Source organism: Nothobranchius furzeri, unplaced genomic scaffold, assembly GCF_043380555.1.
Source record: "Nothobranchius furzeri strain GRZ-AD unplaced genomic scaffold, NfurGRZ-RIMD1 Scf035, whole genome shotgun sequence".
NCBI classification, from domain to species: Eukaryota; Metazoa; Chordata; class Actinopteri; order Cyprinodontiformes; family Nothobranchiidae; genus Nothobranchius; species Nothobranchius furzeri.
Window position 1 is genome coordinate 834235 of NW_027223052.1, and position 14839 is coordinate 849073.

Sequence of the window (14839 nt, forward strand, 5' to 3'; positions counted from 1 at the left end):
CGCCCCGAGGAGCGTCTTGCCACATGTCAACAATGGGTCTGACTGAGGGCCTCCAGGAGAGAAGCCCAAGCAAGACGCGCCCCGAGGAGCGTCTTGCCACATGTCAACACTGGGTCTAATTGAGCGCCTCCAGGAGAGAGGCCCAAGCAAGACGCGCCCCGAGGAGCGTCTTGCCACATGTCACTACTCGGTCTGACTGAGCGCCTCCAGGAGAGAGGTCCAAGCAAGACGCGCCCCGAGGAGAGTCTTGCCACATGTCAACACTGGGTTTGACAGAGGGCATCCAGGAGAGAGGCCCAAGCAATACGCGCCCCGAGGAGCGTCTTGCCACATGTCAACAATGGGTCTGACTGAGGGGCTCCAGGAGAGAAGCCAAAGCAAGACGTGCCCCGAGGAGCTTCTTTCCACATGTCAACAATGGGTCTTACTGAGGGCCTCCATGAGAGAAGCCCAAGCAAGACGGGCCCTGAGGAGTGTCTTGCCACATGTCAACACTGTTTCTGACTGAGCGCCTCAAGGAGAGAGGCCCAAGCAAGACGCGGCCCGATTAGCGTCTTGCCACGTGTCAACACTGGGCCTGACTTAGCGCCTCCAGGAGAGAGGCCCAAGCAAGATGCGCCCCGAGGAGCGTCTTGCCACGAGTCACCACTGGGTCTGACTGAGCTCCTCCAGGAGAGAGGCCCAAGCAAGACTTGCCCCGAGGAGCGTCTTGCCACATGTCAACAATGGGTCTGACTGAGCGCCTCCAGGAGAGAGGCCCAAGCAAGACGCGCCCCGAGGAGCGTCAGGCCACATGTCACTACTCGGTCTGACTGAGCGCCTCCAGGAGAGAGGCCCAAGCAAGACTTGCCCCGAGGAGCGTCTTGCCACATGTCAACAATGGGTCTGACTGAGGGTCTCCAGGAGAGAAGCCCAAGCAAGACGCGCCCAGAGGAGCGTCTTGCCACATGTCAACACTGGGTCTGACTGAGCGCCTCCAGTAGAGAGGCCCAAGCAAGACAAGCCCCGAGGAGCGTCTTGACATATGTCAACACTGGGTCGGACTGAGGCCCTCAGTCAGACCCATTGTTGAAATGTGGCAAGACGCTACTCGGGGCGCTTCTTGCTTGGGCCTCTCTCCTGGAGGCGCTCAGTCAGACCGAGTGCTGACATGTGGCAAGACGCTCCTCGGGGCGCGTCTTGCTGGGGCCTCTCTCCTGGAGGCGCTCTGTCAGACCCAGTGTTGACATGTGTCAAGACGCTCCTCGGGCGTTTCTTGCTTGCGCCTCTCTCCTGGAGGCGCTCAGTCAGACCCAGAGGTGACATGTGGCAAGACGCTCCTCGGGCCTCTCTCCTGGAGGCGCTCGGTCAGACCCAGTGTTGACATGTGGCAAGACGCTCCTCGGGGCGCTTCTTGCTTGGGCCTCTCTCCTGGAGGTGCTCAGTCAGACCCAGTGTTGACATGTGGCAAGACGCTCCTCGGGGCGCGTCTTGCTGGGGCTTCTCTCATGGAGGCACTCAGTCAGACCCAGTGTTGACATGTGGCAAGACGCTCCTCGGGGCGCGTATTGCTTGGGCCTCTCTCCTGGATGCCCTCTGTCAGACCCAGTGTTGACATGTGGCAAGACTCTCCTCGGGGCGCGTCTTGCTTGGGCCTCTCTCCTGGAGGCGCTCAGTCAGACCCAGTGTTGACATGTGGCAAGACGCTCCTCGGGGCGTGTCTTGCTTGGGCCTCTCTCCTGGAGGCGCTCAGTCAGACCCAGTGTTGACATGTGGCAAAGGGCTCCTCGGGGCGCGTCTTGCTTGGGCCTCTCTCCTGGAGGCGCTCAGTCAGAACCAGAGGTGACATGTGGCAAGACGCTCCTCGGGGCGCGTCTTGCTTGGGCCTCAAGACGCTCCTCGGGGCACGTCTTGCTTGGGCCTCTCTCCTGGAGGCGCTGAGTCAGACCCAGAGGAGACATGTGTCAAGATGCTCCTCGGGGCGCGTCTTGCTTGGGCCTCTCTCCTGGAGGCGCTCAGTCAGACCGAGTGCTGACATGTGGCAAGACGCTCCTCCGGGCGCGTCTTGCTTGGGCCTCTCTCCTGGAGGCGCTCAGTCAGACCCAGTTTTCACATGTGGCAAGACGCTCCTCGGGGCGCCTCCATGAGAGAAGCCCAAGCAAGACGCGCCCCGAGGATAGTCTTGCCACATGTCAACACTCGGTCTGACAGAGGGCATTCAGGAGAGAGGCCGAAGCAATACGCGCCCCGAGGAGCGTCTTGCCACATGCCAACACTGGGTCTGACTGAGCGCCTCCAGGAGAGAGGCCCAAGCAAGACGCGCCACGAGGAGCGTCTTGCCACGTGTCAACACTGGGTCTGACTGAGCGCCTCCAGGAGAGAGGCCCAAGCAAGATGTGCCCCGAGGAGCGTCTTTCCACGTGTCACCACTGGGTCTGACTGAGCGCCTCCAGGAGAGAGGCCCAAGCAAGACGCGCCCCGAGGAGCGTCTTGCCACATGTCAACACTGGGTCTGACTGAGGGCCTCCATGAGAGAAGCCCAAGCAAGACGCGCCCCGAGGAGAGTCTTGCCACATGTCAACACTCGGTCTGACAGAGGGCATTCAGGAGAGAGGCCGAAGCAATACGCGCCCCGAGGAGCGTCTTGCCACATGTCACCAATGGGTCTGAATGAGCGCCTCCAGGAGAGAGGCCCAACCAAGACGCGCCCCGAGGAGTGTCTTGCCACATGCCAACACTGGGTCTGACTGAGCGCCTCCAGGAGAGAGGCCCAAGCAAGACGCGCCACGAGGAGCATCTTGCCACGTGTCAACACTGGGTCTGACTGAGCGCCTCCAGGAGAGAGGCCCAAGCAAGATGTGCCCCGAGGAGCGTCTTTCCACGTGTCACCACTGGGTCTGACTGAGCGCCTCCAGGAGAGAGGCCCAAGCAAGACGCACCCCGAGGAGCGTCTTGCCACATGTCAACACTGGGTCTGACTGAGCGCCTCCAGGAGAGAGGCCCAAGCAAGACACGCCCCGAGGAGCGTCTTGCCACATGTCAACACTGGGTCTGACTGAGCGCCTCCAGGAGAGAGGCCCAAGCAAGACGCGCCCCGAGGAGCGTCTTGCCACATGTCAGCACTGGGTCTGACTGAGCGCCTCCAGGAGAGAGGCCCCTGCAAGACGCGCCCCGAGGAGCGTCTTGCCTTATGTCAGCACTCGGTCTGACTGAGCGCCTCCAGGAGAGAGGCCCAAGCAAGAAGCGCCCCGAGGAGCGTCTTGCCACATGTCAACAATGGGTCTGACTGAGGGCCTCCAGGAGAGAAGCCCAAGCAAGACGCGCCCCGAGGAGCGTCTTGCCACATGTCAACACTGGGTCTAATTGAGCGCCTCCAGGAGAGAGGCCCAAGCAAGACGCGCCCCGAGGAGCGTCTTGCCACATGTCACTACTCGGTCTGACTGAGCGCCTCCAGGAGAGAGGTCCAAGCAAGACGCGCCCCGAGGAGAGTCTTGCCACATGTCAACACTGGGTTTGACAGAGGGCATCCAGGAGAGAGGCCCAAGCAATACGCGCCCCGAGGAGCGTCTTGCCACATGTCAACAATGGGTCTGACTGAGGGGCTGCAGGAGAGAAGCCAAAGCAAGACGCGCCCCGAGGAGCTTCTTTCCACATGTCAACAATGGGTCTTACTGAGGGCCTCCATGAGAGAAGCCCAAGCAAGACGGGCCCTGAGGAGTGTCTTGCCACATGTCAACACTGTTTCTGACTGAGCGCCTCAAGGAGAGAGGCCCAAGCAAGACGCGGCCCGATTAGCGTCTTGCCACGTGTCAACACTGGGCCTGACTTAGCGCCTCCAGGAGAGAGGCCCAAGCAAGATGCGCCCCGAGGAGCGTCTTGCCACGAGTCACCACTGGGTCTGACTGAGCTCCTCCAGGAGAGAGGCCCAAGCAAGACTTGCCCCGAGGAGCGTCTTGCCACATGTCAACAATGGGTCTGACTGAGCGCCTCCAGGAGAGAGGCCCAAGCAAGACGCGCCCCGAGGAGCGTCAGGCCACATGTCACTACTCGGTCTGACTGAGCGCCTCCAGGAGAGAGGCCCAAGCAAGACTTGCCCCGAGGAGCGTCTTGCCACATGTCAACAATGGGTCTGACTGAGGGTCTCCAGGAGAGAAGCCCAAGCAAGACGCGCCCAGAGGAGCGTCTTGCCACATGTCAACACTGGGTCTGACTGAGCGCCTCCAGTAGAGAGGCCCAAGCAAGACAAGCCCCGAGGAGCGTCTTGACATATGTCAACACTGGGTCGGACTGAGGCCCTCAGTCAGACCCATTGTTGAAATGTGGCAAGACGCTACTCGGGGCGCTTCTTGCTTGGGCCTCTCTCCTGGAGGCGCTCAGTCAGACCGAGTGCTGACATGTGGCAAGACGCTCCTCGGGGCGCGTCTTGCTGGGGCCTCTCTCCTGGAGGCGCTCTGTCAGACCCAGTGTTGACATGTGTCAAGACGCTCCTCGGGCGTTTCTTGCTTGCGCCTCTCTCCTGGAGGCGCTCAGTCAGACCCAGAGGTGACATGTGGCAAGACGCTCCTCGGGCCTCTCTCCTGGAGGCGCTCGGTCAGACCCAGTGTTGACATGTGGCAAGACGCTCCTCGGGGCGCTTCTTGCTTGGGCCTCTCTCCTGGAGGTGCTCAGTCAGACCCAGTGTTGACATGTGGCAAGACGCTCCTCGGGGCGCGTCTTGCTGGGGCTTCTCTCATGGAGGCACTCAGTCAGACCCAGTGTTGACATGTGGCAAGACGCTCCTCGGGGCGCGTATTGCTTGGGCCTCTCTCCTGGATGCCCTCTGTCAGACCCAGTGTTGACATGTGGCAAGACTCTCCTCGGGGCGCGTCTTGCTTGGGCCTCTCTCCTGGAGGCGCTCAGTCAGACCCAGTGTTGACATGTGGCAAGACGCTCCTCGGGGCGTGTCTTGCTTGGGCCTCTCTCCTGGAGGCGCTCAGTCAGACCCAGTGTTGACATGTGGCAAAGGGCTCCTCGGGGCGCGTCTTGCTTGGGCCTCTCTCCTGGAGGCGCTCAGTCAGAACCAGAGGTGACATGTGGCAAGACGCTCCTCGGGGCGCGTCTTGCTTGGGCCTCAAGACGCTCCTCGGGGCACGTCTTGCTTGGGCCTCTCTCCTGGAGGCGCTGAGTCACACCCAGAGGAGACATGTGTCAAGATGCTCCTCGGGGCGCGTCTTGCTTGGGCCTCTCTCCTGGAGGCGCTCAGTCAGACCGAGTGCTGACATGTGGCAAGACGCTCCTCCGGGCGCGTCTTGCTTGGGCCTCTCTCCTGGAGGCGCTCAGTCAGACCCAGTTTTCACATGTGGCAAGACGCTACTCGGGGCGCCTCCATGAGAGAAGCCCAAGCAAGACGCGCCCCGAGGATAGTCTTGCCACATGTCAACACTCGGTCTGACAGAGGGCATTCAGGAGAGAGGCCGAAGCAATACGCGCCCCGAGGAGCGTCTTGCCACATGCCAACACTGGGTCTGACTGAGCGCCTCCAGGAGAGAGGCCCAAGCAAGACGCGCCACGAGGAGCGTCTTGCCACGTGTCAACACTGGGTCTGACTGAGCGCCTCCAGGAGAGAGGCCCAAGCAAGATGTGCCCCGAGGAGCGTCTTTCCACGTGTCACCACTGGGTCTGACTGAGCGCCTCCAGGAGAGAGGCCCAAGCAAGACGCGCCCCGAGGAGCGTCTTGCCACATGTCAACACTGGGTCTGACTGAGCGCCTCCAGGAGAGAGGCCCAAGCAAGACACGCCCCGAGGAGCGTCTTGCCACATGTCAACACTGGGTCTGACTGAGCGCCTCCAGGAGAGAGGCCCAAGCAAGACGCGCCCCGAGGAGCGTCTTGCCACATGTCAGCACTGGGTCTGACTGAGCGCCTCCAGGAGAGAGGCCCCTGCAAGACGCGCCCCGAGGAGCGTCTTGCCTTATGTCAGCACTCGGTCTGACTGAGCGCCTCCAGGAGAGAGGCCCAAGCAAGACGCGCCCCGAGGAGCGTCTTGCCACATGTCAACAATGGGTCTGACTGAGGGCCTCCAGGAGAGAGGCCCAAGCAAGATGCGCCCGGAGGAGCGTCTTGCCACATGTCAACACTGGGTCTGACAGAGGGCCTCCAGGAGAGAAGCCCAAGCAAGACGCGCCCCGAGGAGAGTCTTGCCACATGTCAACACTCGGTCTGACAGAGGGCATTCAGGAGAGAGGCCGAAGCAATACGCGCCCCGAGGAGCGTCTTGCCAAATGTCACCACTGGGTCTGACTGAGCGCCTCCAGGAGAGAGGCCCAAGCAAGACGCGCCCCGAGGAGCGTCAGGCTACATGTCACTACTCGGTCTGACTGAGCGCCTCCAGGAAAGAGGCCCAAGCAAGACACGCCCCGAGGAGCGTCTTGCCACATGTCAACACTGGGTCTGACTGAGCGCCTCCAGGAGAGAGGCCCAAGCAAGACGCGCCCCGAGGAGCGTCTTGCCACATGTCAGCACTGGGTCTGACTGAGCGCCTCCAGGAGAGAGGCCCCTGCAAGACGCGCCCCGAGGAGCGTCTTGCCTTATGTCAGCACTCGGTCTGACTGAGCGCCTCCAGGAGAGAGGCCCAAGCAAGAAGCGCCCCGAGGAGCGTCTTGCCACATGTCAACAATGGGTCTGACTGAGGGCCTCCAGGAGAGAAGCCCAAGCAAGACGCGCCCCGAGGAGCGTCTTGCCACATGTCAACACTGGGTCTAATTGAGCGCCTCCAGGAGAGAGGCCCAAGCAAGACGCGCCCCGAGGAGCGTCTTGCCACATGTCACTACTCGGTCTGACTGAGCGCCTCCAGGAGAGAGGTCCAAGCAAGACGCGCCCCGAGGAGAGTCTTGCCACATGTCAACACTGGGTTTGACAGAGGGCATCCAGGAGAGAGGCCCAAGCAATACGCGCCCCGAGGAGCGTCTTGCCACATGTCAACAATGGGTCTGACTGAGGGGCTGCAGGAGAGAAGCCAAAGCAAGACGCGCCCCGAGGAGCTTCTTTCCACATGTCAACAATGGGTCTTACTGAGGGCCTCCATGAGAGAAGCCCAAGCAAGACGGGCCCTGAGGAGTGTCTTGCCACATGTCAACACTGTTTCTGACTGAGCGCCTCAAGGAGAGAGGCCCAAGCAAGACGCGGCCCGATTAGCGTCTTGCCACGTGTCAACACTGGGCCTGACTTAGCGCCTCCAGGAGAGAGGCCCAAGCAAGATGCGCCCCGAGGAGCGTCTTGCCACGAGTCACCACTGGGTCTGACTGAGCTCCTCCAGGAGAGAGGCCCAAGCAAGACTTGCCCCGAGGAGCGTCTTGCCACATGTCAACAATGGGTCTGACTGAGCGCCTCCAGGAGAGAGGCCCAAGCAAGACGCGCCCCGAGGAGCGTCAGGCCACATGTCACTACTCGGTCTGACTGAGCGCCTCCAGGAGAGAGGCCCAAGCAAGACTTGCCCCGAGGAGCGTCTTGCCACATGTCAACAATGGGTCTGACTGAGGGTCTCCAGGAGAGAAGCCCAAGCAAGACGCGCCCAGAGGAGCGTCTTGCCACATGTCAACACTGGGTCTGACTGAGCGCCTCCAGTAGAGAGGCCCAAGCAAGACAAGCCCCGAGGAGCGTCTTGACATATGTCAACACTGGGTCGGACTGAGGCCCTCAGTCAGACCCATTGTTGAAATGTGGCAAGACGCTACTCGGGGCGCTTCTTGCTTGGGCCTCTCTCCTGGAGGCGCTCAGTCAGACCGAGTGCTGACATGTGGCAAGACGCTCCTCGGGGCGCGTCTTGCTGGGGCCTCTCTCCTGGAGGCGCTCTGTCAGACCCAGTGTTGACATGTGTCAAGACGCTCCTCGGGCGTTTCTTGCTTGCGCCTCTCTCCTGGAGGCGCTCAGTCAGACCCAGAGGTGACATGTGGCAAGACGCTCCTCGGGCCTCTCTCCTGGAGGCGCTCGGTCAGACCCAGTGTTGACATGTGGCAAGACGCTCCTCGGGGCGCTTCTTGCTTGGGCCTCTCTCCTGGAGGTGCTCAGTCAGACCCAGTGTTGACATGTGGCAAGACGCTCCTCGGGGCGCGTCTTGCTGGGGCTTCTCTCATGGAGGCACTCAGTCAGACCCAGTGTTGACATGTGGCAAGACGCTCCTCGGGGCGCGTATTGCTTGGGCCTCTCTCCTGGATGCCCTCTGTCAGACCCAGTGTTGACATGTGGCAAGACTCTCCTCGGGGCGCGTCTTGCTTGGGCCTCTCTCCTGGAGGCGCTCAGTCAGACCCAGTGTTGACATGTGGCAAGACGCTCCTCGGGGCGTGTCTTGCTTGGGCCTCTCTCCTGGAGGCGCTCAGTCAGACCCAGTGTTGACATGTGGCAAAGGGCTCCTCGGGGCGCGTCTTGCTTGGGCCTCTCTCCTGGAGGCGCTCAGTCAGAACCAGAGGTGACATGTGGCAAGACGCTCCTCGGGGCGCGTCTTGCTTGGGCCTCAAGACGCTCCTCGGGGCACGTCTTGCTTGGGCCTCTCTCCTGGAGGCGCTGAGTCAGACCCAGAGGAGACATGTGTCAAGATGCTCCTCGGGGCGCGTCTTGCTTGGGCCTCTCTCCTGGAGGCGCTCAGTCAGACCGAGTGCTGACATGTGGCAAGACGCTCCTCCGGGCGCGTCTTGCTTGGGCCTCTCTCCTGGAGGCGCTCAGTCAGACCCAGTTTTCACATGTGGCAAGACGCTACTCGGGGCGCCTCCATGAGAGAAGCCCAAGCAAGACGCGCCCCGAGGATAGTCTTGCCACATGTCAACACTCGGTCTGACAGAGGGCATTCAGGAGAGAGGCCGAAGCAATACGCGCCCCGAGGAGCGTCTTGCCACATGCCAACACTGGGTCTGACTGAGCGCCTCCAGGAGAGAGGCCCAAGCAAGACGCGCCACGAGGAGCGTCTTGCCACGTGTCAACACTGGGTCTGACTGAGCGCCTCCAGGAGAGAGGCCCAAGCAAGATGTGCCCCGAGGAGCGTCTTTCCACGTGTCACCACTGGGTCTGACTGAGCGCCTCCAGGAGAGAGGCCCAAGCAAGACGCGCCCCGAGGAGCGTCTTGCCACATGTCAACACTGGGTCTGACTGAGCGCCTCCAGGAGAGAGGCCCAAGCAAGACACGCCCCGAGGAGCGTCTTGCCACATGTCAACACTGGGTCTGACTGAGCGCCTCCAGGAGAGAGGCCCAAGCAAGACGCGCCCCGAGGAGCGTCTTGCCACATGTCAGCACTGGGTCTGACTGAGCGCCTCCAGGAGAGAGGCCCCTGCAAGACGCGCCCCGAGGAGCGTCTTGCCTTATGTCAGCACTCGGTCTGACTGAGCGCCTCCAGGAGAGAGGCCCAAGCAAGACGCGCCCCGAGGAGCGTCTTGCCACATGTCAACAATGGGTCTGACTGAGGGCCTCCAGGAGAGAGGCCCAAGCAAGATGCGCCCGGAGGAGCGTCTTGCCACATGTCAACACTGGGTCTGACAGAGGGCCTCCAGGAGAGAAGCCCAAGCAAGACGCGCCCCGAGGAGAGTCTTGCCACATGTCAACACTCGGTCTGACAGAGGGCATTCAGGAGAGAGGCCGAAGCAATACGCGCCCCGAGGAGCGTCTTGCCAAATGTCACCACTGGGTCTGACTGAGCGCCTCCAGGAGAGAGGCCCAAGCAAGACGCGCCCCGAGGAGCGTCAGGCTACATGTCACTACTCGGTCTGACTGAGCGCCTCCAGGAAAGAGGCCCAAGCAAGACTTGCCCCGAGGAGCGTCTTGCCACATGTCAACAATGGGTCTGACTGAGGGTCTCCAGGAGAGAAGCCCAAGCAAGACGCGCCCAGAGGAGCGTCTTGCCACATGTCAACACTGGGTCTGACTGAGCGCCTCCAGTAGAGAGGCCCAAGCAAGACAAGCCCCGAGGAGCGTCTTGACATATGTCAACACTGGGTCGGACTGAGGGCCTCCATGAGAGAAGCCCAAGCAAGACGCGCCCCGAGGAGAGTCTTGCCACATGTCAACACTCGGTCTGACAGAGGGCATTCAGGAGAGAGGCCGAAGCAATACGCGCCCCGAGGAGCGTCTTGCCACATGTCACCAATGGGTCTGAATGAGCGCCTCCAGGAGAGAGGCCCAACCAAGACGCGCCCCGAGGAGTGTCTTGCCACATGCCAACACTGGGTCTGACTGAGCGCCTCCAGGAGAGAGGCCCAAGCAAGACGCGCCACGAGGAGCATCTTGCCACGTGTCAACACTGGGTCTGACTGAGCGCCTCCAGGAGAGAGGCCCAAGCAAGATGTGCCCCGAGGAGCGTCTTTCCACGTGTCACCACTGGGTCTGACTGAGCGCCTCCAGGAGAGAGGCCCAAGCAAGACGCGCCCCGAGGAGCGTCTTGCCACATGTCAACACTGGGTCTGACTGAGCGCCTCCAGGAGAGAGGCCCAAGCAAGACACGCCCCGAGGAGCGTCTTGCCACATGTCAACACTGGGTCTGACTGAGCGCCTCCAGGAGAGAGGCCCAAGCAAGACGCGCCCCGAGGAGCGTCTTGCCACATGTCAGCACTGGGTCTGACTGAGCGCCTCCAGGAGAGAGGCCCCTGCAAGACGCGCCCCGAGGAGCGTCTTGCCTTATGTCAGCACTCGGTCTGACTGAGCGCCTCCAGGAGAGAGGCCCAAGCAAGACGCGCCCCGAGGAGCGTCTTGCCACATGTCAACAATGGGTCTGACTGAGGGCCTCCAGGAGAGAGGCCCAAGCAAGATGCGCCCGGAGGAGCGTCTTGCCACATGTCAACACTGGGTCTGACAGAGGGCCTCCAGGAGAGAAGCCCAAGCAAGACGCGCCCCGAGGAGAGTCTTGCCACATGTCAACACTCGGTCTGACAGAGGGCATTCAGGAGAGAGGCCGAAGCAATACGCGCCCCGAGGAGCGTCTTGCCAAATGTCACCACTGGGTCTGACTGAGCGCCTCCAGGAGAGAGGCCCAAGCAAGACGCGCCCCGAGGAGCGTCAGGCTACATGTCACTACTCGGTCTGACTGAGCGCCTCCAGGAAAGAGGCCCAAGCAAGACTTGCCCCGAGGAGCGTCTTGCCACATGTCAACAATGGGTCTGACTGAGGGTCTCCAGGAGAGAAGCCCAAGCAAGACGCGCCCAGAGGAGCGTCTTGCCACATGTCAACACTGGGTCTGACTGAGCGCCTCCAGTAGAGAGGCCCAAGCAAGACAAGCCCCGAGGAGCGTCTTGACATATGTCAACACTGGGTCGGACTGAGGGCCTCCATGAGAGAAGCCCAAGCAAGACGCGCCCCGAGGAGAGTCTTGCCACATGTCAACACCCGGTCTGACAGAGGGCATTCAGGAGAGAGGCCGAAGCAATACGCGCCCCGAGGAGCGTCTTGCCACATGTCACCACTGGGTCTGAATGAGCGCCTCCAGGAGAGAGGCCCAACCAAGACGCGCCCCGAGGAGTGTCTTGCCACATGCCAACACTGGGTCTGACTGAGCGCCTCCAGGAGAGAGGCCCAAGCAAGACGCGCCACGAGGAGCATCTTGCCACGTGTCAACACTGGGTCTGACTGAGCGCCTCCAGGAGAGAGGCCCAAGCAAGATGTGCCCCGAGGAGCGTCTTTCCACCTGTCACCACTGGGTCTGACTGAGCGCCTCCAGGAGAGAGGCCCAAGCAAGACGCGCCCCGAGGAGCGTCTTGCCACATGTCAACACTGGGTCTGACTGAGCGCCTCCAGGAGAGAGGCCCAAGCAAGACACGCCCCGAGGAGCGTCTTGCCACATGTCAACACTGGGTCTGACTGAGCGCCTCCAGGAGAGAGGCCCAAGCAAGACGCGCCCCGAAGAGCGTCTTGCCACATGTCAGCACTGGGTCTGACTGAGCGCCTCCAGGAGAGAGGCCCCAGCAAGACGCGCCCCTGAGGAGCGTCTTGCCTTATGTCAGCACTCGGTCTGACTGAGCGCCTCCAGGAGAGAGGCCCAAGCAAGACGCGCCCCGAGGCGCGTCTTGCCACATGTCAACAATGGGTCTGACTGAGGGCTTCCAGGAGAGAGGCCCAAGCAAGATGCGCCCGGAGGAGCGTCTTGCCACATGTCAACACTGGGTCTGACAGAGGGCCTCCAGGAGAGAGGCCCAAGCAAGACGCGCCCCGAGGAGCGTCTTGCCACATGTCACCTCTGGTTCTGACTGAGCGCCTCCAGGAGAGAGGCCCAAGCAAGACGCGCCCCGAGGAGCGTCTTGCCACATGTCAACACTGGGTCTGACTGAGCGCCTCCAGGAGAGAGGCCCAAGCAAGACACGCCCCGAGGAGCGTCTTGCCACATGTCAACACTGGGTCTGACTGAGCGCCTCCAGGAGAGAGGCCCAAGCAAGACGCGCCCCGAGGAGCGTCTTGCCACATGTCAGCACTGGGTCTGACTGAGCGCATCCAGGAGAGAGGCCCAAGCAAGACGCGCCCCGAGGAGCGTCTTGCCTTATGTCAGCACTCGGTCTGACTGAGCGCCTCCAGGAGAGAGGCCCAAGCAAATTGTGCCCCGAGGAGCGTCTTGCCACATGTCAAAAATGGGTCTGACTGAGGGCCTCCAGGAGAGAGGCCCAAGCAAGATGCGCCCGGAGGAGCGTCTTGCCACATGTCAACACTGGGTCTGACTGAGCGCCTCCAGGAGAGAGGCCCAAGCAAGACGCGCCCCGAGGAGCGTCAGGCCACATGTCACTACTCAGTCTGACTGAGCGCCTCCAGGAGAGAGGCCCAAGCAAGACGCGCCCCGAGGAGCGTCTTGCCACATGTCAGCACTGGGTCTGACTGAGCGCCTCCAGGAGAGAGGCCCCAGCAAGACGCGCCCCGAGGAGAGTCTTGCCACATGTCAACACTCGGTCTGACAGAGGGCATTCAGGAGAGAGGTCCAAGCAATACGCGCCCCGAGGAGCGTCTTGCCACATGTCACCACTGGGTCTGAATGAGCGCCTCCAGGAGAGAGGCCCAAGCAAGACGCGCCCCGAGGAGCGTCTTGCCACGTGTCAACACTGGGTCTGACTGAGCGCCTCCAGGAGAGAGGCCCAAGCAAGACGCGCCCCGAGGAGCGTCTTGCCACATGTGAACACTGGGTCTGACTGAGCGCCTCCAGGAGAGAGGGCCAAGCAAGACGCGCCCGAGGAGCGTCTTGCAACATGTCAGCACTCGGTCTGACTGAGCGCCCCCAGGAGAGAGGCCCAAGCAAGACGCGCCCCGAGGAGCATCTTGACACATGTCTCCTCTGGGTCTGACTGAGCGCCTCCAGGAGAGAGGCCCAAGCAAGACGTGCCCCGACGAGCATCTTGCCACATGTCAGAAGAGAGGCCGAAGCAATATGCGCCCCGAGGAGCGTCTTGCCACATGTCACCACTGGGTCTGAATGAGCGCCTCCAGGAGAGAGGCCCAACCAAGACGCGCCCCGAGGAGTGTCTTGCCACATGCCAACACTGGGTCTGACTGAGCACCTCCAGGAGAGAGAACCAAGCAAGACGCGCCACGAGGAGCGTCTTGCCACGTGTCAACACTGGGTCTGACTGAGCGCCTCCAGGAGAGAGGCCCAAGCAAGATGTGCCCCGAGGAGCGTCTTTCCACGTGTCACCACTGGGTCTGACTGAGTGCCTCCAGGAGAGAGGCCCAAGCAAGACGCGCCCCGAGGAGCGTCTTGCCACATGTCAACACTGGGTCTGACTGAGCGCCTCCAGGAGAGAGGCCCAAGCAAGACACGCCCCGAGGAGCGTCTTGCCACATGTCAACACTGGGTCTGACTGAGCGCCTCCAGGAGAGAGGCCCAAGCAAGACGCGCCCCGAGGAGCGTCTTGCCACATGTCAGCACTGGGTCTGACTGAGCGCCTCCAGGAGAGAGGCCCCAGCAAGACACGCCCCGAGGAGCGTCTTGCCTTATGTCAGCACTCGGTCTGACTGAGCGCCTCCAGGAGAGAGGCCCAAGCAAGACGCGCCCCGAGGAGCGTCTTGCCACATGTCAACAATGGGTCTGACTGAGCGCCTCCAGGAGAGAGGCCCAAGCAAGACACGCCCCGAGGAGCGTCTTGCCACATGTCAACACTGGGTCTGACTGAGCGCCTCCAGGAGAGAGGCCCAAGCAAGACGCGCCCCGAGGAGCGTCTTGCCACATGTCAGCACTGGGTCTGACTGAGCGCCTCCAGGAGAGAGGCCCCTGCAAGACGCGCCCCGAGGAGCGTCTTGCCTTATGTCAGCACTCGGTCTGACTGAGCGCCTCCAGGAGAGAGGCCCAAGCAAGACGCGCCCCGAGGAGCGTCTTGCCACATGTCAACAATGGGTCTGACTGAGGGCCTCCAGGAGAGAGGCCCAAGCAAGATGCGCCCGGAGGAGCGTCTTGCCACATGTCAACACTGGGTCTGACAGAGGGCCTCCAGGAGAGAAGCCCAAGCAAGACGCGCCCCGAGGAGAGTCTTGCCACATGTCAACACTCGGTCTGACAGAGGGCATTCAGGAGAGAGGCCGAAGCAATACGCGCCCCGAGGAGCGTCTTGCCAAATGTCACCACTGGGTCTGACTGAGCGCCTCCAGGAGAGAGGCCCAAGCAAGACGCGCCCCGAGGAGCGTCAGGCTACATGTCACTACTCGGTCTGACTGAGCGCCTCCAGGAAAGAGGCCCAAGCAAGACTTGCCCCGAGGAGCGTCTTGCCACATGTCAACAATGGGTCTGACTGAGGGTCTCCAGGAGAGAAGCCCAAGCAAGACGCGCCCAGAGGAGCGTCTTGCCACATGTCAACACTGGGTCTGACTGAGCGCCTCCAGTAGAGAGGCCCAAGCAAGACAAGCCCCGAGGAGCGTCTTGACATATGTCAACACTGGG